At 37.6% G+C, this 23,150-nt stretch overlaps 1 pseudogene; it reads right to left on the bottom strand.

The window, feature by feature from the left end:
* Window positions 1–16,346: 16,346 nt before the first annotated feature.
* Window positions 16,347–17,303, bottom strand: LOC781724 (large ribosomal subunit protein eL6; annotated as a pseudogene).
* Between the last annotated feature and the right edge of the window lie 5,847 nt (window positions 17,304–23,150).

Genomic DNA, 23,150 nt, shown 5'->3' with positions numbered 1-23,150 from the left:
TTGTTTTTATTGCCACTACTCTAAGAGATAGTTTGGACAGAGTTGCTTTGATTTATGTCAAAGAGTGTTCTGCCTGTTTTCTTCTTTGAATTTTGTAGTATCTGGCTTTACTTTCAGGTCTTTAATCCATTATGAGTTGGTTTTTCTGCATGGTGTTAAAGAGTATTCTTATTTAATTTTTCACATGTAGCTTCCAGTTTTCCCAGCACAATTTACTGAAGAGACTGTATTTCCTTTATTGTATAGTCTTGCCTCACTTGTCATTGATTAATTGACCATAGGCATGAGTTTATTTCTGGACTGTCTATCCTATTTCACTGATCTATATGTCTGTTTTTGTGCCAGTACCATATAGTTTTGATGACTGTAGCTTTGTAGTATAGTCTGAAGTAAGGGACTCTGATTTCTCTGGCTCCATTTTTCTGTTTCAAGATTGCTTAGATATTTGGGTTCTTTTGTGTTTCCATATAAATTGTAATTTTTGACAGCATTGCATCTGTTAATCTGTTGTTTGCCTTCGGTGGCATTATCATTTTGACAATATTGATTCTTCCAGTACAAGAACATATTGTACTTTTCCATCTGTTTCTGTCATGTTTCATTTCTTTCTTTAATGCCTTACAGTTTTCAGTTTTCAGAGTAAAGGTTTCTTTTCTTCTTAGGTAGGTTTATTCCTAGACATTTTATTCTTTTTGGTACAATGGTAAATGGGATTGTGTCTTTAATTTCTCTTTCTAATCTTTTGTTTTTAGTGTACAAAGATGCAATGCAAGAGATTTTTGTGTATTAATTTTGTATCTTACAATGATACCAACTTCAGTGATGATTTCTGGCAATTTTCTGGTAGTCTCCTTAGGATTTGCTATGTACAGCACCATGCCATCTGCAAACAATCACAGTTTTTCTTCTTCTTTTCCAATTTAAATGCTTTTTTTTTCTTTTCTTCAATTGCCATGGCTAGGACTTTGAAAACTATATTGAATAAAAGTGATGAGAGTGAATATATTTGTGTTATTTTTGATATAGGATTTTTTTTTCTTTCAGTTTTTCACCATTGAGTATTATGCTACCTGTAAATATGACATAGATAGCCTCATTGGCTTTCCCTGGTAGCTCAGCTGGTAAAGAATCCACCTGCAATGCAGGAGACCCCTGTTGAATTCCTGGGTCGGAAAGATCCCCAGGAGAAGGGATAGGCTGCCCACTCCATAATTCTAGGGCTTCCCTGGTGCCTCAGATGATAAAGAAACCACCGGCAATGCAGTAGACCCTGAGGACTTCTGTTTGTTGAATGTTTTAAACCTTAGTTTAACTTTCAGTGCTTTTAATTGATCTGTTCATATTTTCTATTCCTTCTTGGTTCGGTCTTGGAAAGTTGTTTCTATCCAGAAATTTATTTCTTCCTTCTATGTTTTCCATTTTTCGGGTGTATAGTTGTTGTAATAGTCTCTAGTGATCTTTGTATTTCTGTAATGTCTGTTGTAACTTCTTTTTCATTTCTAATTTTATTGATTTTAATCCTCTCCCCTTCCCCCCCACCCTTGATATGTTTAGCTAAAGGTATCTTAATCTTGTTTAATTATTAAATGATTGAAATTTGACTTTACTTCTTCTAATATATGGGCTTCCCTGGTGGCTCAGGTGGTAAAGAATCCACCTGTAATGCAGAATAAACAGATCTAATCCCTGGGTTGGAAAGAATAACTGGAGAAATGAATGACTACTCACTCCACCATTCTTGCCTGGAGAAATCCATGAGCAGAGGAACCTGGAGAGCTACAGTCTATGCTGTCACAAAGAGTCATGACTAACACTTTTCTAAATTCCTTTAGGAGCTGCTAAAACATCCAGTCACCATAACAGACACCCTGTTTCATTGTAGGGGGAACTTTGGCACATCCAGAGCTTTTTCTTCTCACTTTTTTAGTCACTGATAGACAGAGTTCATCACACCCATGTCTACAAAACCACTCTTGTCTTTATTAGAGCTTTTATGATGTTTATTACTCTGATTTATTTACATTGTAGTTCACCTCACTAAAAATTGATGATCCTACCTTATTCATCATTATCTCTTATAATTTAGCACACTATGTGGCAAGTGCTAGATAATGAAAATATTTTTGTTAAATGGGGAATAAATTGCACTGAGTGTCTATAGTCATTATTGAGGAAATTAACCTTTGAAACTGTATCATTTACTATTTATACCCTAATGAAAAGATAAATCAGGGAGGAAAGAAACTGTAATTTTAGTTGATAACCTCTGAGTAAATTAATATTTGGCATGTTCATATTCAGCCTGAAATTTAAGACCTTTATAAACAAGATAACACAATGGCTTATGACAGAAAGTAAACTGGAAACATCAAAACCAAATGATAAACAGAAGACAGCTAACTTTGTAAGTGGGAGGCAGAGCTCCATCTGCCCAGTACAGACATCTCTATCACATTGATTCCTTGCAGTATATTCAGTTAACCTCATAGTAGGTGTTAATGCCTCTAGTTATGGAAGGATTAAGTTTTTTCCTAAAGACTAATTGAGGTTGACATATTTGAAAAGAGGAATCTAACGTGTGATCTAAATAAGCCACAATTACTTATTTATTCATTTAACATGGATTCATTCATTAGATATGGATTTGCTCATTTACAGAATCATTATTCAAATATGCTATAATTTTTAAGAAAGTCAAAGGAATATGCAACATATTCCAAGAATTCAAAGTGATTATATCCTCATATGCAACAAAGACATCTGCAGACCAATATCTAGAGTAAGCCAGAGGTGTCAGTAATTGAAAAAATGAATGAGCATAGTGTGATAGTAGCATGGGGGGATGAGAGACTGATTCCAAACAGGAAAACAAGGTGAGATGCCAGGAAAAGACAGTAACAGACTAGATTTAAAGTAATAATTCAAATTCAAAAACAGATGATTTAAAAAAAATCAAAGCATAGTCTAAAAGTTGGATTATAGTTGAATTGCAGAGAACTTTAAATCATTACATACAGTGTGGATTTCTTTTCTCATCTATCTAACCGTTGGCAAAGCACAGTGTCCAATTTGAAGTGGAACAGTGAATAATATAAGCTTCTGATTAGAATAGAATTATCTCTAACTGAAGCTAATTTACTTCTATTAAATTTTTGTGACTTTCTCAAATTCCATTGATTTGAAACTAAGTGAAATATTTATTATTTTGAAGTCACTAATTTGACACTTAGCATTCTCAACTAGTTGAAAAAAGACCCTGATGCTGGTAAAGATTGAAGGTAGGAGGTGAAGGAATGACAGAGGATGAGATGATTAGATGGCATCACTGAATCAGTCAGTGTGAGTTTGAGCAAACTCTGGAGGATGGTGAAGGACAGCGAAGTCTGGCTTGCTGCAGTCCATGGGGTCACAAAGAGGTGGACACAACTGAGTGACTGAACAATTCTCAACTCCTCTCTACCGCTTGTCAGTATTTGGAGATAAAAATTATGGCAGAAAGCTAAAGGTTTACAATTCTATATGGCAAAGCCAAGAGATCACTTTTCCAAAATTCTAATTGAAATACTTATCAACAATGCAGGAAACAGAGAAGCAATTACAAAACAGACAAATCCAAGGATCAATCAAGCTAACTAGAGGGAAAAAAAAAAAAACACTGACATTTTTGGACTTAACTTGATGAAATCAACTAATCTGCTATCTTAAAAATCAATGGGAAGAATTATGAAACTTCCGGCAATATCCCCTTGACTTAGAGATAATGGTTTGAACCAAACATGAAATTGTAAATGGATTATTCCACTTTCCTACTGCTGTTTTCCTGTATACCCGTGGTGGATTCATGTTGATGTATGGCAAAACCAATACAATATTGTAAAGTAATTAGCCTCTAATTAAAATAAATAAATTTAATTTTAAAAACGTCCACTTTCCCATCACTCTTCCATCACCCTTAATAAAATCTGTGCACAGTTGCAACTCACAGAATATGACAGTGTGTCAGGTACATGAAAGGGACATAGACAGTTAAGTACTGTACCCTGGAAAGTTCCTTTCAATAAAATCAGAAAATTTAATAGCCTTAGAAAGAAGACATGCTAGATACTGTAGATTATATAATTAACTCCTGTTCAGAAAACTAAGAGTGACGCCTAAGACATCTGATCAAATGGAGTCAGCTAGATGTACACATTTGTGGATGAGTAAACAAAAAGGGAGTTTCTGAAAAATATCTTAGCATAAATAAAAGGCATATTATCACAATAACAAAGAGAAAAATCAGGTCTATAAAAATCTTAAAATTCTGTGATTTTTGCTCCAAAAGAATATTCAAAAATTCTTAAGAGTGTACCAGACTACATCCTCTATAGAAAAATAGAAAGCTATAAAAACAGAAAAATCTCTATATAAAAGTAGTATACATGTTACATAAAGAAATGGATCCCAGATTCCAGTATGGTGGTAAGAGGTGCAATATAACAAACATAAAGTAATGCAAGTTACTTTAATTATAGACACCAGAACTAGTATATAGTAGGTTCTCATTAAATACCAATTTTATATGCAATAACAACAGATTGATTAAAAAAACAATAAGAGGTAATATTTAAAAATGCAAAGAAATTTATGTTTCAATAATGGATTTTAAATACAAACTTAAGATGGTAACATCAGGTTTGATATTATTAAAACTTAACTCATTGTCATGGAAGGAAAAAGTGAAGAACTTTTCCAGGATTCAGAGGAAAAGGAAGTTGATAACAATGATAAAATGCTATAGTTTTTCCAGTAGTCATGTATGGATCTGAGAGTTGGACCATAAAGAAAGTTGAGTGGTGAAAGAATTGATGTTTTTGAACTGTGGTGCTGGGGAAGACTCTTGAGAGTCCTTTGGAGAGCAAGGAGACCAAACCGATGAATCCTAAAGAAAATCAGTCCTGACTATTATTTGAAAGAACTGATGTTGAAGCTGAAGCTCCAATACTTTGGCCACCTGATGCAAAGAATCAACTCATTGGAAAAGACCCTGATGCTGGGAAAGATTCAAAGCAGGAAGAGAAGGGAATGACAGAGGATGAGATGGTTGGATGGCATCACCGACTCAATGGACATCAGTTTGAGCAAGCTCTTGGTGTTGGTGATGGATAGGAAAGCCTGGTCTGCCATCCATGCGGTCACAAAGAGTCAGACACAACTGAATGACTGAACTGAACAGTGATGAATGGAACAGTAGATGGAGGTCATAAGACTTCCACCCAAATCATTTTTCTTGCTATTTTTCTTAGACAAATGGAGGATAAGCACATTGTGTGTAGTGCTGGATTTGATGCAATATATGGGTTCAATGACAGGTCAGAAGCCAGTTGTTTTTGGAACAGATGTAGGGCAGGTATTTTTTTCTCCACTCAATCTGTTAAGTGTGTACCTTGGAGAAAAAAAAAAAATATATATATATATATATATATATAAGGGATGGTATACTGGAAAGAAATTGAGTCAGAAGCCAGAAGTGCTTAGTCTGAGGAGGGTTTAACACCACACCAATAGTGTGGAAATAAAGAAATATCTGGGAAAAAAAAGGGGGGGGGGCCCCAAATCAGACATTGGGAGATCTAGCCAGGAGAAACTTCCTGAACTGACAAATTCATGCTTAAGTATATGCCTTCACATGTTAAATGGGAAAGAGTTCTTCCAGGAGCTAATCTTGCCTAGAGAGGATCTGATTCCCAGAAAATATGCTATTTCTATTAATTTAAATAAGTTACATATCTATTAGTTATGTTTTGAGCCTACATTAGAGGTCTTAGCTTGCTACTAAGCATAGTTCATTAGGGCTTCCATGGTGGCTCAGATGGTAAAGATTCTGTCTGTAATTCAGGAGACCCAGATTCAAGGTTGGGAAGTTCCCCTGGAGAAGGGAATAGTAATCCACTCCATTATTCTTGCCTAGAGAATCCCATGGACTGAGGAGCCTGTTGGGCTACAGTCCATGGGGTCACAAAGGATTGGGCACAACTGAGCAACTAACACTTCCATAGTTCATTAAGATGTTTTTATTTATATGATTTAAATAGAGATGAATGAAACCTGAAGAGTGAAATGGGAGTCATTGGAGAAAGAATTTCCATGGCCTCAGTTCGTGTACCTTATATGTCAGGTTGGGAGTCTCTGTTTGTAATGAAGGGAACTTGACACCGAGCATGATCCTCCAGGAACTTGCTGGGAACAGACCCTCCCATGCCCCCACCTCCTTTTTGTAGAAAAACATTAGCTTCCAAGTCCTCTTTAAGTTCTGAAGAGCAAATTTAATCTGAGAAGCGATAAAACACAGAAATAAACAAGAAAAAAAAATGTGTTTATGGATAAAACTAAGTCAAGGACCCTTAGATCCTCCTCAGAGACTCCTCAGATAGATAATATCCTGATCCATACCCTTGAGTTCTTTTTCAGGTACTAAAACCTCCACAAAGTGGAGGAAGTTAACAGCATGCTGGCTACCAGCACATAGACCCCAGAATAGTCAGAACCAGACCGTTGATTGAGATTTCTGAAACATCATCCTATTATCTCACCATCAACAAATTAGAGAATTGTGCATGAACTGATGAGGCATTCTGTGACTCTTTCCTTCACACTGTCTTTAAAAATATTTTCCCTGGATCTCCCACATGGTGAAGAACACCATGTCAGGCTTCTCAGCCTGGGAATCTGGCAAAGGAACTAGGAATGCCCAGGGAATATGATTTTGAAAGTCAATGGGATTTGATTACAGGACTTACACAGGGTTGAAGGAAACAGAAACTCTACTCTTGGAGGGCACAAAGAAAATCGTGTGTGCAGCAGGACCCAGAGTAAAGAAGTGACCTCACAGAAGACTGAACCAGACCTACCTGCTAGTGTTGGAGGGCCTCCTGCAGAGCTGTGGGTCAGCAGGGACAGGGGCACTGGCAGCAGCAGACCTGGGAGGTGCCCCTTGACATGAGTCTTCTTGGAATTGCCAGTAACCCTACCATACAGCCTGTAGAGTCAAGGACTAGGTCATTTCAAGCCAAGCAACTAACAGGGAGGGAGCACAGCCACACCCATCAACAGATAATCAGATTAAAGTTTTACTGAATGCAGCCCTGCCCACCAGACCAAGACCCAGTTTTTCAAACCACCAGTCTGTCCCATCAGGAAGCCTACACAAGCTTCTTTGCCTCATCCATCAGAAGTCAGACAGAAGAAACAAGGAAAGCTACCATCATGCAGCCACTTGAATGAAAACCACATCATGAAAAGTTAATCAAAATGGAAAGGCAGAGGATTATGTCCCAAATAAAGAGAAAGATAAAACCCCAGGAAAAAAGCTAAACAAAAATAAGATAGGCAGCCTTTGAGAAAAAGAATTCAGGATAATGATAATGAAGATGATCCAGGGTCTCGGGGGAATAAAAAGTTGGAGAAGATGAAAGAAATGTTTACCAAACACGTAGAAGAACTAAAGAACAAATATATAAACAATACACCAGAAGGAATCAATACCAGAATAATTTAGGCAGAAGAACAGATATGTGACTTGGAGGACAGAAAGGTGGAAATCAATGCCCCAGAACAGCATATAGAAAAAATGATGAAAAACAAAATGAAGACAGCCTAAGAGACTTCTGGGACAACATTAAATGCACCAACATACACATTATAGGGGTGCCAGAAGGACAGAAAGAACCAAAGAAAATATTTGAAGAGATAATAGCTGAAAACTTTCCTAACATCGGAAGTAAAATGGCCAATCAAGTTCAGGAAGCATGGAGAGTCCCAGGAAGGATAAACTCAAGGAGGAACACATTGAGACACATAGTAATCAATAGCAACAGGAAAAAAAGACAAATAACAAAAAATGAATTCCCATAAATTTGTCAGCTGATTTCTCAAAAGAAACTCTGTAAGTGAGAAGGGAATGACATGGTATATTTAAAGTGATGAAAGGGCAGTATCTATAACCAAGAATTCTCTTTACCAAGCAAGACTGTTCTTCAGATTTGAAGGAGAAATCAAAAGGTTTAAAGAAAAACAGAAGTTAAGAAAATTCAGCACCACCATACCATCTTACAACAAATACCAAAGGAATTTCTCTAGGTAGGAAACACAAAAGAAGGAAAAGATCTACAAAAAACAAACCCTGAATATTTAAGAAAATGATAATAGGATCATAATATTGATAATTACTTTTAATGTAAATGGATTAAATGCACCAGTGAAAAGACAGAGACTGGATGGATGGATGAAAATTTGTCCATGTATATGCACTTCTGCTTACCACATCACTCTACTTCAACCCCAGAAAATGCATGTAATTATTTTATATTGTTAGGTTAGTCATGTTTTTGCAATTTTAATTGTCTTTTAGTTTTTGTCTGGCTACTGATTGTGAAAATTAATAAACATCTTTTACTATTGTGATTATATAACTATTATTCATTTCTATACCATTATATCATAATTGGTCAACAGAACTTAAAAGTATTCTATATCACTTAAACCATCATTTAATATAAAAATCTGTAATCACTTTTATTGTACTCCAGATGCAGATTACAGTGATGTTGGAATTGTTTTTGAAAACTACAAATACCCAGGTTTTTTTTTTTTTTTTCCCCTCCAGAACACCAGATGTGATTGTAATGGGCAGCCATGTGCAAAAACAACCGGACTATATGATGATCTTTTACTTTTCTTTGACTTATTTCACTTTTTCTACTTTATATTCTGTGGTCCCATTTCACTGTTTGTTTTCTAATTTCTCCATCTCTCTTTTTATTTTTATGTTTTTTCTCAAGCTTTTATCATGTGTAGTAGAAAAACTTTTATGTATATATATACACATTATGTATAATATATTTTAGAAAACATGAATTTTTGCTTATCTAAAATGATGTTTTGGTTATATTTGTTTGACTAAGTATGAATATAATGCTGTATTTCTAATTTATATTCACTGAAAATTTTGATATAGTTCCATTTAATCTAGTATCTAGTATTATTTCTAACGGAGAAGGCAATGGCACCCCACTCCAGTACTCTTGCCTGGAAAATCCCATGGACAGAGGAGCCTGGTGGGCTGCAGTCCATGGGGTCGCTAAAAGTCGGACATGACTGAGCGACTTCACTTTCACTTTTTACTTTCCTGCATTGGAGAAGGAAATGGCAACCCACTCCAGTGTTCTTGCCTGGAGAATCCCAGGGACGGGGGAGCCTGGTGATCTGCCGTCTATGGGGTCGCACAGAGTCGGACACGACTGAAGTGACTTAGCAGCAGTATTATTTCTAAAAGTCTAGAGAGTTTATTACCTGTGGAGGTGTATGCTAAGTTGCTTCAGTTGTGTCCAGCTTTTTGCAACTCTGTAGCCTTCCAAGCTCCTCAGTCCATGGGCTTCTCCAGCCAGTAATACTGGAGTGGGCTGCCATGCCCTCCTCTAGGTGAACTTCTTGACACAGAGATGGAACCTGCGTCTCTTAAGTCTCCTACATTAAGTGAGTTCGTTACCACTAGCCACCTGGAAGCCTGCTTATTACCTTAGTGATTCAAAAGAAAATTTGAATGAAGATTGAAAAATCCAGTCCAATTTTGAGAATATAGATACTACATTGTATAAAAGTAGGAAATTGGTATGTGATATATTGTTCTTAACTAAAGTACAGAATTTGTTCAAATTTCACAAAACTTTATACCAGTGTCAATTTTTTTTTTCATACCTTATCAAGATTCCACATTGTAAATATTTTCATTGAACAGCTTCTGCTCCATGTGATGAATTCTGATAAATTATCTTTTCATTTTTATTCTGTAACAAATGTTTTATGAATTTCCTTGCTATGGTTTCTTAGATACACCCATCATTTAAAAGCAGATACTTAATCTCAAAATTGTTGTTGTTCAGTTGCACAGGCATGTCCAACTCTTTGCAAACTCATGGACTGCAATATGCCAGGCTTCCTAGTCCTTCAGTCTCTCCAGGAGTTAGCTCAATGATGATGTCTGACTTGATGACGCCATCCAACCATCTCATCCTTTGTCACCCACTTCTACCTCTGCCCTCAATCTTTCCCTCTTACCAGAGTCTTTTCCAATGAGTTGACCCTTCACATCATGTGGCCAAAGTATAGGAGGTTTCATTTCCTTGCTGTCTAAGGGATCTCAAGTGTCTTCTCTAGCATCATAGTTTGAAACATCAAATATTTGGTGCTCAGCCTTCTTTATAGTTCAATTCTCACATTTGTATATGACTACTGGAAAAATCATAGCTTTGACTATGTGGACATTTGTTTGCAAAGTAATGTTTGTGTTTTTAATATGCTGTCTAGGTTTGTCATAACTTCTTTTCTAAGGAGCAAGTATCTTTTAATTTCATAGTTGCAGTTACCATGTGCAGTGATTTTGGAGCCCAAGAAAATAAAGCCTGTCACTGTTTCCATTGTTTCCCCATCTGTTTATCATAAACTGATGGGCTTGGATGCCATGGTATTAGTTTCTTTTTAAAAAAAATTATTTTATTTACTTTAATTGGAGGATAGTTACTTTACAATATTGTAATGGCTTTTACCATACATCAACATGAATCAGCTTCGGGTATACATATGTCCCCTTATCCTGAAGGCCCCTTTAACTTACCTCCCCACTGTATCCCTCCAGGTTGTCCCAGAGCACTGACTTTAGGTGCCCTGCATCATGCATCAAACTAGAACTAGTCATCTAAACTAAACAGTCATTTCTCCAAAGAAGACATACTGCTGCTGCTAAGTCGCTTCAGTCATGTCCGACTCTGTGCAACCCCATAAACGGCAGCCCACCAGGCTTCTCCGTCCATGGGATTTTCCAGGCAAGAGTACTGGAGTGGGGTGCCAAAGAAGACATACAGATGACTAATAAACACATGAAAATATATTAGTTTTTTTAATTTTGAGTTTTAAGCCAGCTTTTTCACTCTCCTCTTTGACTTTCATTAAGAGATTCTTTAGTTCTTCTTCACTTTCTGCCACTAGTGTGGTCTTATCTCCATATCTGAGGTTATTGATATTTCTCCCAGAAATCTTGATTCCAGCTTGAGCTTCATCCAGCCCAGCATTTTGCGTGATGCACTCTGCATGTAAATTAAATTAGCAGGGTGACAATATACAGCCTTGACATACTGCTTTGCCAATTTTGAACTGGTCCATTGTTCCATGGGCTTCCCAGGTGGCACAGTGGTAAAAGAATCTCCCTGCAAAGCAGGAGAAGCATGAGACACAGGTTCAATCCCTGAATTGGAAAGATCCTCTGGAGAAGAAAATGGCAATCTGCTTCAGTATTCTTGCCTGGAGAATCCTATGGACAGAAGAGCCTGGTGGGCTACAGTATATGGGGTCTCAAAGAGTTGGACACAATTAAACACATAAGCATGCATGATGGTCACACAGCAATGTGGATGTGCTTAATGCTACTGACCTGTATTGTTCCATGTAAAGTTCTAATTGTTTCTTCTTGGCCTGCAGGTTTCTCAGGAGACACCTAAAGTAGTGTGGTATTTCCATCTCTTGAAGAATATTCCATAGTTTGTTGTGATCCACACTGTCACAAGCCTTAGCATAGTTAATGAAACAGAAATAGATGTTTTTTCCTGGAATTCCCTTGATTTTTCTATGATCCAGTGGATGTTGGCAATTTGATCTCTGGTTCTTCTGCCTTTTCTAAATTCATCTTCTACATCTGGAAGTTCTCAGTTCATATATTGCTGAAGTCTAGCATGAAGGATTTTGGACATTACCTTGCTAGCATGTGAAATGAGTGCAATTAAGCAGTAGTTTGAACATTCTTTGGCATTTCCCTTCTTTGGGATTGAAATGAAAAAAGCTTTTCCAGTCCTGTGGCCACTGTTGAATTTTCCAAATTTGCTGGCATATTGAGTGCAGCATTTTAACAGCATCATCTTTGGGATTTGAAATAGCTCAGCTGGAATTCCATCACCTCTAGTTGTTTGTAGCAATGCTTCCTAAGGTCCCCTTGACTTTACACTCCAGCATATCTGGCTCTAGGTGAATGACCAATCAAATCACTCTTGTCCGGGTGACTAAGACCTCTACTGTGTTTTCTTGCCACCTCTTCTTAATATCTTCTGCTTCTTTTATTTCCATACTATTTCCGTTCTTCATTTTGTCCATCTTTGCATGAAATGTTCCCTTGGTATCTCTAATTTTCTTGAAGAGATCTCTAGTATTTCTCATTGTATTGTTTTCCTCTACTTCTTTGCATTGTTCACTTAAGAAGGCTTTCTTATCTCTCCTTGCTATTCTTTGGAACCCTGCATTCATATGAGTATACCTTTCCTTTTCTCCTTTGCCTTCCGCTTCTCTTCTTTTCTCAGCTATTATCTAGGCCTTGTCAGACAACCATATTGCCTTTTTGCATTTCTTTTTTTTTTTTTTTTCTAATTTTATTTTATTTTTAAACTTTACATAATTGTATTAGTTTTGCCAAATATAAAAATGAATCCGCCACAGGTATACATGTGTTCCCCATCCCGAACCCTCCTCCCTCCTCCCTCCCCATACCATCCCTCTGGGCCGTCCCAGTGCACCAGCCCCAAGCATCCAGCATCGTGCATCGAACCTGGACTGGCAACTCATTTCCTACATGATATTTTACATGTTTCATTGCCATTCTCCCAAATCTTCCCACCCTCTCCCTCTCCCACAGAGTCCATAAGACTGTTCTATACATCAGTGTCTCTTTTGCTGTCTCGTACACCAGGTAATTGTTACCATCTTCTAAATTCCATATATATGCGTTAGTATACTGTATTTATGTTTTTCCTTCTGGCTTACTTCACTCTGTATAATAGGCTCCAGTTTCATCCACCTCATTAGAACTGATTCAAATGTATTCTTTTTAATGGCTGAGTAATACTCCATTGTGTATATGTACCACAGCTTTCTTATCCATTCATCTACTGATGGGTATCTAGGTTGCTTCCATGTCTTGGCTATTATAAACAGTGCTGCGATGAACATTGGGGTACACGTGTCTCTTTCCCTTCTGGTTTCCTCAGTGTGTATGCCCAGCAGTGGGGCTGCTGGATCATAAGGCAGTTCTATTTCCAGTTTTTTAAGGAATCTCCACACTGTTCTCCATAGTGGCTGTACTAGTTTGCATTCCCACCACAAGTGTAAGAGGGTTCCCTTTTCTCCACACCCTCTCCAGCATTTATTATTTGTAGACTTTTGGATCGCAGCCATTCTGACTGGTGTGAAATGGTACCTCATAGTGGTTTTGATTTGCATTTCTCTGATAATGAGTGATGTTGAGCATCTTTTCATGTGTTTGTTAGCCATCTGTATGTCTTCTTTGGAGAAATGTCTATTTAGTTCTTTGGCCCATTTTTTGATTGGGTCGTTTATTTTTCTGGAGTTGAGCTGGAGGAGTTGCTTGTATATTTTTGAGATTAGTTGTTTGTCCGTTGCTTCATTTGCTATTATTTTCTCCCATTCTGAAGGCTCTCTTTTCACCTTGCTAATAGTTTCCTTTGATGTGCAGAAGCTTTTAAGGTTAATTAGGTCCCATTTGTTTATTTTTGCTTTTATTTCCAATATTCTGGGAGGTGGGTCATAGAGGATCCTGCTGTGATGTATGTCAGAGAGTGTTTTGCCTATGTTCTCCTCTAGGAGTTTTATAGTTTCTGGTCTTACATTTAGATCTTTAATCCATTTTGAGTTTATTTTTGTGTATGGTGTTAGAAAGTGGTCCAGTTTCATTCTTTTACAAGTGGTTGACCAGATTTCCCAGCACCACTTGTTAAAGAGATTGTCTTTAATCCATTGTATATTCTTGCCTCCTTTGTCAAAGATAAGGTGTCCATATGTGCGTGGATTTATCTCTGGGCTTTCTATTTTATTCCATTGATCAATATTTCTGTCTTTGTGCCAGTACCATACTGTCTTGATAACTGTGGCTTTGTAGTAGAGCCTGAAGTCAGGTAGGTTGATTCCTCCAGTTCCATTCTTCTTTCTCAAGATCGCTTTGGCTATTCGAGGTTTTTTGTATTTCCATACAAATTGTGAAATTATTTGTTCTAGCTCTGTGAAGAATACTGTTGGTAGCTTGATAGGGATTGCATTGAATCTATAAATTGCTTTGGGTAGTATACTCATTTTCACTATATTGATTCTTCCAATCCATGAACATGGTATATATCTCCATCTATTAGTGTCCTCTTTGATATCTTTCACCAGTGTTTTATAGTTTTCTATATATAGGTCTTTAGTTTCTTTAGGTAGATATATTCCTAAGTATTTTATTCTTTCCGTTGCAATGGTGAATGGAATTGTTTCCTTAATTTCTCTTTCTGTTTTCTCATTATTAGTGTATAGGAATGCAAGGGATTTCTGTGTGTTGATTTTATATCCTGCAACTTTACTGTAGTCATTGATTATTTCTAGTAATTTTCTGGTGGAATCTTTAGGGTTTTCTATGTAGAGGATCATGTCATCTGCAAATAGTGAGAGTTTTACTTCTTCTTTTCCAATTTGGATTCCTTTTATTTCTTTTTCTGCTCTGATTGCTGTGGCCAAAACTTCCAAAACTATGTTGAATAGTAATGGTGAAAGTGGGCACCCTTGTCTTGTTCCTGACTTTAGAGGAAATGCTTTCAATTTTTCACCATTGAGGATAATGTTTGCTGTGGGTTTGTCATATATAGCTTTTATTATGTTGAGGTATGTTCCTTCTATTCCTGCTTTCTGGAGAGTTTTTATCATAAATGGATGTTGAATTTTGTCAAAGGCTTTCTCTGCATCTATTGAGATAATCATATGGTTTTTATTTTTCAATTTGTTAATGTGGTGTATTACATTGATTGATTTGCAGATATTGAAGAATCCTCGCATCCCTGGGATAAAGCCCACTTGGTCATGGTGTATGATCTTTTTAATGTGTTGTTGGATTCTGATTGCTAGAATTTTGTTAAGGATTTTTGCATCTATGTTCATCAGTGATATTGGCCTGTAGTTTTCTTTTTTTGTGGCATCTTTGTCAGGTTTTGGTATTAGGGTGATGGTGGCCTCATAGAATGAGTTTGGAAGTTTACCTTCCTCTGCAATTTTCTGGAAGAGTTTGAGCAGGATAGGTGTTAGCTCTTCTCTAAATTTTTGGTAGAATTCAGCTGTGAAGCCGTCTGGACCGGGGCTTTTGTTTGCTGGAAGATTTTTGATTACAGTTTCAATTTCCATGCTTGTGATGGGTCTGTTAAGATTTTCTATTTCTTCCTGGTCCAGTTTTGGAAAGTTGTACTTTTCTAAGAATTTGTCCATTTCTTCCACGTTGTCCATTTTATTGGCATATAATTGTTGATAGTAGTCTCTTATGATCCTTTGTATTTCTGTGTTGTCTGTTGTGATCTCTCCATTTTCATTTCTAATTTTGTTGATATGATTTTTCTCCCTTTGTTTCTTGATGAGTCTGGCTAATGGTTTGTCAATTTTATTTATCCTTTCAAAGAACCAGCTTTTGGTTTTGTTGATTTTTGCTATGGTCTCTTTTGTTTCTTTTGCATTTATTTCTGCTCTAATTTTTAAGATTTCTTTCCTTCTACTAACCCTGGGGTTCTTCATTTCTTCCTTTTCTAGTTGTTTTAGGTGTAGAGTTAGGTTATTTATTTGACTTTTTTCTTGTTTCTTGAGGTGTGCCTGTATTGCTATGAACTTTCCCCTTAGGACTGCTTTTACCGTGTCCCACAGGTTTTGGGTTGTTGTGTTTTCATTTTCATTCGTTTCTATGCAAATTTTTATTTCTTTTTTTATTTCTTCTGTGATTTGTTGGTTATTCAGCAGTGTGTTTTTCAGCCTCCATATGTTGGAATTTTTAATAGTCTTTTCTCCTGTAATTGAGATCTAATCTTACTGCATTGTGGTCAGAAAAAATGCTTGGAATGATTTCTATTTTTTTGAATTTACCAAGGCTAGCTTTATGGCCCAGGATGTGATCTATCCTGGAGAAGGTTCCATGTGCGCTTGAGAAAAAGGTGAAATTCATTGTTTTGGGATGAAATGTCCTATAGATATCAATTAGGTCTAACTGGTCTATTGTATCATTTAAAGTTTGTGTTTCCTTGTTAATTTTCTGTTTAGTTGATCTATCCATAGGTGTGAGTGGGGTATTAAAGTCTCCCACTATTATTGTGTTATTGTTAATTTCTCCTTTCATACTTGTTAGCATTTGTCTTACGTACTGTGGTGCTCCCGTGTTGGGTGCATATATATTTATAATTGTTATATCTTCTTCTTGGATTGATCCTTTGATCATTATGTAGTGGCCTTCTTTGTCTCTTTTCACAGCCTTTGTTTTATTTATTTATTTTTTTTTTTTTGAAATGACAAGTTATTTAATTAGGTTCTTTGCAAGAAGTTCAGAACACTACTTTGTGAGGATAAATTCCATTTGTGAGAGCAAACACAGAGCGGAGGTAGCCCTGGAGCTGAGGGACAGCTTTGATTCTTCGCAGAATTTGTGAGTCCACAGCTTTCTGATCGACCTTGCGCTGCTCTGTGATCTCGTATTTCTCTCTCTCTGTGTCGAAGATCTCGCCCTCCTGGTGTCTGGGTTTACGCAGCTTCTTCTTCTTGAAGTAAGTGTCAGTGAGATGTTCTGGGATTTTCACACCACTGATATCGATTTTGGTGGAGGTGGCAATGACAAATTTCTGGTGTGTTCTACGCAGAGGAACTCGATTGAGGGATAGAGGCCCAGTCACAAGTAGCAAGCCACTGCCCAGCTGCTTCAGGAAAACGACCCTCTTGCCTCTGTGGCGCCCAGTGAGGATGATCAGGATGGTCCCAGGAGTGATGCTGGCACGCAGCTTCCTCACATGCTTACTGAAGGGTTTTTTGCCATGACTCAACAGTTTTCGAGGCACATCTTCAGTAGGGTAATACCTAGGCATTTTGCGAAGCTTGACCACTCGGGTACCACCATTCTTGTCTCCACCAACTGGTTTTGTGACAGTAGCAAGAACACGAACCTTCTTTTTCTTTTCGACCTTGGATTTAGCTGCTGAATACTTTCTCTTGTACAAGGCCTTTCTGGAGTACATGGCTGATCGGGAATATCTGCCAATTCCTCTGACCAGGACAGGATTTCGGCTGCAGTGGGGCTTCCCCTTCTTAACTTTCTTCACCTTTTCCACCTTTTTAGCCTTCTTGCCAGCATCAGCCTTCTTGGCTTCAGGTTTTTCCTCCTTAGTATCTGGCTTCTCAGCCTTTTCACCCGCCATCTTGCAAGATGGGAAAGAGCGCCTTTTTGCATTTCTTTTTCTAGGAGGACTCCTGCACAGTGTTACAAACCTCCATCCATAGATTTCTTCCAAGAGGTTTTTGCCCACAGTAGTAGATATAATTGTCATCTGAATTAAATTTGCCCATTCTCATCCATTTTAGTTCAGTTCAGTTCATTCGCTCAGTCGTGTCCAACTCTTTGTGACCCCATGGACTGCAGCATGCCAGGCCTCCCTGTCCATCACCAACTCCCGGAGTTTACTCAACTCATATCCATTGAGTCGGTGTTGCCATTCAACCATCCCATCCTCTGTCACCCCCTTCATCTACCCCCTCAATCTTTCCCAGCATCAGGATCTTTTCAAATGAGTCAGGTCTTCTCATCAGGTAGCCAAAGTATTGGATTTTCAGCTTCAGCATCAGTCCTTCCAATGAATGTTCAGGACTGATTTCCTTTAGGATGGACTGGTTGGATCTCCTTGCAGTCCAAGGGCCTCTCAAGAGTCTTCTCCAACACCGCAGTTCAAAAGCATCAATTCTTCAGTGCTCAGCTTTCTTTATAGTCCAACTCTCACATCCATAGATGACTACTGGAAAAACCATAGCCTTGACTAGAAGGGCCTTTGTTGGCAAAGTAATGTCTCTGCTTTTTAATATGCTGTCTAGGTTGATCGTAACTTTTCTTCCAAGGAGCAAGCATATTTTAATTTCATGGTTGCAGTCACCATTTGCAGTGATTTTGGAGCCCCCAAAACTAAAGTGTGTCACTGTTTCCCCATCTATTTGCCATGAAGTGATGGGACTGGATGCCATGATCTTAGTTTTATGAATATTAAGCTTTAAGCCAGCTTTTTCACTCTCCTTTTTTGCTTCATCAAAATGCTCTTCAGTTCCGCTTTGCTTTCTGCCATAAGGGTGGTGTCCTTTGCATATCTGTGGTTATTGATATTTCTCCTGGCAATCTTGATTCCATCTTGTGTTCATCCAGCCCACAATTTCTCATGATGTATTCTTCGTATAGCTTAAATAAGCAGGGTGGCAATATACAGCCTTGATGTACTCCTTTCCCAATTTGGAACCAGTCTGCTGTTCCCTGTCCAGTTCTAAATGTTACTTCTTGACCTGGATAGAGATTTCTCAGTAGGCAGGTAAGGTAAGGAGCTAAATTTTAAACAAATTAATAAGTAAGACAAAGTCTCTTTTGAGATTGGTAGGTATTGATGTATTTTGACTCAAAGTACACACTTTAAGCCTCTTAAAGCATAAAAAGTATTAATGAGGTATTACTGAGTTTGCAGAAGAAAAATCAGGATACATAAGCAAAAGGATTAATATATTCATCAAGCCTTCAGTTCCCTGCAGTCTCAGATAGGAATGAGGTTGGCTAAGAACTGAAGCAGAAATATCAGTATAAATCTGTTATATGCTTAAAATAGAGAGTAAGAGTCTTCCAACCTAAAATCCATCTGGGCCTTTTTTTTTTTTTAAACCAGATAGGAGTACTAGGAAACTTAGATTTTCAAACAAGAAAAAGTCCTGTTGAAAATAACACATCTAAGTCATTCTTAGCCATGAACAGGTTTAACCAAAACTGTCTTATAATGATTCTACAACTAATAAAAAAAGTTTTAGAGCTGCGGGAGTGTTGAGTATTTGTTCCAACAAAATTTGCAACTTAATTAGAGACCTCCATAGGCGGTGTTGCTGTTTGCTTGAATCCCTTCAATGACAGGCAATAAATTCAGTCTTCAGCATGAGTCTAAGGTCCTGGTCATAGCTCAGTTAGAGACATAGAACCAAAAGACTTGATGCAGTTCTTAGCACTGACATTTATTACAAGCACAAAGCACTAAGCTTTAAAGTTTTCATGTATATATATAAAGCATGCACCATGGACTATAAAAATATAGCTGGATTTTGTATAATATAAAATATACAACAAATATATGGTATATAGTTTTTCATTATTTGTTTTTCATTTTGAAGACAATAAAATACTGAAGTAAAATTGGTTTCCTTGTAATTTCTTCCCATTTGCTTTGGTTTTACTGTGTACAACAGCAGGGAACAAACAAATCCTTTTGAAAAATAAATGTTCACATATTTTGGAGTCATTATTTGTCTTTTGGAGGCAAGTACCTTAAGTTACTGCCAGGGTTCCTCTTGAGAAGCACACTTTCTATTATACCACTTACCTTCCTCTACGCATATCTTATCCATTTTCTCACTGTTGCTCTTATAATGGTGGGCTAAAAATTAGCATAATACTTCCAGTATCACTGAACACTTCTTGGTACAGTGAGATGACTCAGAACCCCGATTCTATGATTTTATATAGGTATCTATAACTTAACTAACTGTGTACTTGTTAAAATAACTTTTATAAATGCATGTTCATTCAAATCCTTCTGTCACTAATTATTTTGTGTTGTTCTTGTTCAGTTGCTAAGTCAGGTCCTACTGTTTGTGACCCCATGGATTGCAGCACTCCAGGCTTCTCTTTTCTCCACTGTCTCCTGGATTTTGCACAAATTCATGTCCATTGAGTGGATGATGCTATCTAACCATCACATCCTCTGCCATCCCTTCTCATTTGGCCTTCAATCTTTCCCAGCATCAGGGTCTTTTCCAATGAGTCAGCACATCACATCAGGTGACCAAAATATTGAAACTTCAGCTTCAGCAACAATCCTTCCAATGAATATTCAGAGTTGATTTCCTTTAGCATTGACTGATTTTATCTCCTTGCTGTCCAACGGACTCTCAAGAATCTTCTCCAGCACCACAACTTGAAAGCATCAACTTTTTGTGCTCAACCTTCTTTATGATCCAACTCTTATGTCCATACGTGACTACTGGAAAAACCATAGCTTTGACTAGACTGAACTTTGTGGGCAAAGCAATGTCTCTGCTTTTTTAATATGCTGTCTAGGTTTGTCATAGCTTTCATTCCAAGGAGCAAGTATCTTTTAATTTCATGGCTGCATCCACTGTCCACAGAAGTTTTGGAGCCCCAAAAATACAGTCTGTCACTGCTTCCATTTTTTTTCCTTTTATTTGTCATCAAGTGATGGGACAAGAAGCTACGACCTTAGTTTTTTGAATGTTCAGTTTCAAGCCTTCAAGCCGGGTTTTTTTTTTTTTTTTTTTTTTTTTTTACTTTTTTCTTTCACCCACAACAGGAGGCTTTTAGTTCCTCTCCATTGTCTATGATTAGAGTGGTATCATCTGCATATCTGAGGTTTTTGATTATAGCTTGTGATTCACCCACCTGGCATTTTGCATGATGTATTCTGGATATAAGTGAAATAAGCAGGTGAAAATATACAGCTTTGTCTTACTCCTTTCTCAACTTTGTACCATGGCAGTACCACATCTGGTTCTAACCATTGCTTCTTGACCTTCGTACAAGCTTCTTAGGAGACTGGTAAGGTGGTCTGTTACTCCCATCTCTAAGAATTTTCCACAGTCCGTTGTATTCCACATAATCAAAGCTTTATCATAGTTACTGAAGCAGAAGCAGTTGTTTTTTCTGGAATTCCCTTGCTGTCTCCATGATCCAGTGAATGTTGGCAATTTGATCTCTGGTTCCTCTGCCTCTTCAAAACCCGGCTTGTACATCTGTAAGTTCTTGATTCCTGTACTGCTGAAACCTAACTTCAGCAGGATTTTGATGATAACCTGACTAGTATGTGCAATGAGCACAATTGTATGGTAGTTTGAATACTCTTTGACATTGTCCTTCTTTGGTATGGGAATGAAAGCAGACTTTTTCCAATCTGTGGCCACTGTTGACCTATTGAGTAAAGTACTTTAACAGCATCACATTTTAGGATTTTAAATAGCTCATCTAGAATTCTATCACCTCGACCAGCTTTGATCATAGTAATTCTTCCTAAGGCCCACTTTAGTTCACACTCCAGGATGTCTGCTCCAGGTGAGTGATGAGACCAAAATGGTTTTTCTTACCACCTCTTCTTAATCTGTTCTTCCTTTTAGGAATGTTTTTATCATTTATTTTTTGACAGTTATTTACTTCAGTAAATTGATGGTCAAAATCTTAAAGTTGGAGATTGTTTCTTTGAAACCTTAAAGATACCTGGCCTAGTGCTGAGTCCATATATTCATTCAAATTAAACTGTACTTGAAACTTCAACAGACTACATACTAGCTAATTCACAGCATCCTCCTAGAATTATTTGAATATTATTTTTGCATAAATAAGAACAGTTGAATTACAGGAAAGAAAATAAAGAGGAGAGGGGACTGGCAAAACCACCTGTCTCCAATGCAGTTAACCTATGTTTAAAGAAAGCCTTCACTGTGAATATTCAGAGTCCATACGTAATTCCCTCAATGCATTTACATTGCATTTTGTGAAGGCTTAGAAAAGGCTGGTCTTTCTTTAAGAAATGGGTACACCTCGATCAATGTATTGTTGCCTTTAGCAAATCCACTTTGCAAAGGGACCCTTAATAGGATCCCAGTCTCCCAGTACATTTAATCGTTTCCAATCATTTGATTTAAAGGCCTTGGGAAATGAAGACAAGTGAAACTTAAAGCTAAAAGGCATGGAGTCATTCCTAATTGAAGATCAATCAGAAAAACATTGCACATCTGGCAATGAGGATCTAAGTTAGAAGCAAGCTAAGGTTTAACTTGCAAAGGTTGTGTCCTCATAGGGCTCTGAAGGAGGCACTGATTACATTGGGTGGGGCTTCCCAAGCCCCTGCATCTTCCCCACTGAACAGGGCTGTTCCTCAAAACCTACAGTGAACTGTGTCTTGGGTTCTTAGCCTGCTCTTCTGTGTCCACAAAAAGCAGTTTCTTTTGTTTTATCCTCTGTGAATACATTATATGACTTAAAGCCTTCCTTCTCATATTTTCTCTTTCCTTTTATTTTCCTCTCAGCATCTTAATGCTCCAAATTATGAGCATTTTCCATCTTTTAAAGCTATTTAGAAAGCTGTTTAATGCTCTGATAGCAGAAATTCTGACATTTTTATTAGATCAGGGAGACAGTTGAATGTCTTTTTGTCACATAAAAGGGATGGGATTCCATAGAGATGGGATCCCATAGAGGAAGGTGTGATTAGGTCAGCTATAAAATATCCAAGAAAAAAACCCCAGCTGTTTGTTTGCATCTGCAGTGGTAAGAAAAGCACTTAGGATTTCTTCTTCTGTGGTACCTCAGATTGCTGTTACAGCTGACAGAAGGTATAGCTTTCTGAGATAAAAGAAAATGAAAGTGAAAATCACTCAGTTGTGCCTGACTCTTTGCGACCCCATGGACCATACAGTCCATGGAATTCTCCAGGCCAGAATACTGAAGTGGGTAGCCTTTCCCTTCTCCAGGGCATCTTCCCAACCCAGGAATCAAACCCAGGTCTCCTGCATTGCAGGCAGATTCTTTACCAGCTGAGCCACAAGGAAAGCCCAAGAATACTGGAGTGGGTAGCCTATTTCTTCTCCAGGGGATCTTCCCAACCCAGGAATTGAACCGAGATCTCCTGCATGGCAGGTGGATTCTTTACCAACTGACCTATCAGGGAAGCCAACAGGTTGAATTGATTGTGGTCAAACTGATTCAATTCAGGTTGCTTTGATTGTGTTTTTGAGATTAATAACTTCCCCCACCTCAGGGAGTTCAACTGGGCAGAACTATGAAATTATGAATGCTTTAATCTAATCTGGATACAGGGCCTATTAGAGCAAGAAGTCTTCACTCCAAGCTGTTTGTATAAAAATACAGCTTGTCATGGGCAGCAGGTGACACACTGCTGTAAAGGAAGATTTAGCCCTAAAAATGTTTACATTTTCAGTTGAGAGCCTTTGACTTTTGCAAAATGACCCAAATCTACAGGGTGTTC

Source organism: Bos taurus, chromosome 24 (assembly GCF_002263795.3).
Source record: "Bos taurus isolate L1 Dominette 01449 registration number 42190680 breed Hereford chromosome 24, ARS-UCD2.0, whole genome shotgun sequence".
Taxonomy (NCBI): Eukaryota; Metazoa; Chordata; class Mammalia; order Artiodactyla; family Bovidae; genus Bos; species Bos taurus.
Note: the sequence above shows the minus strand (reverse complement) of the source record. Positions and strands in the feature narration are given on the sequence as shown.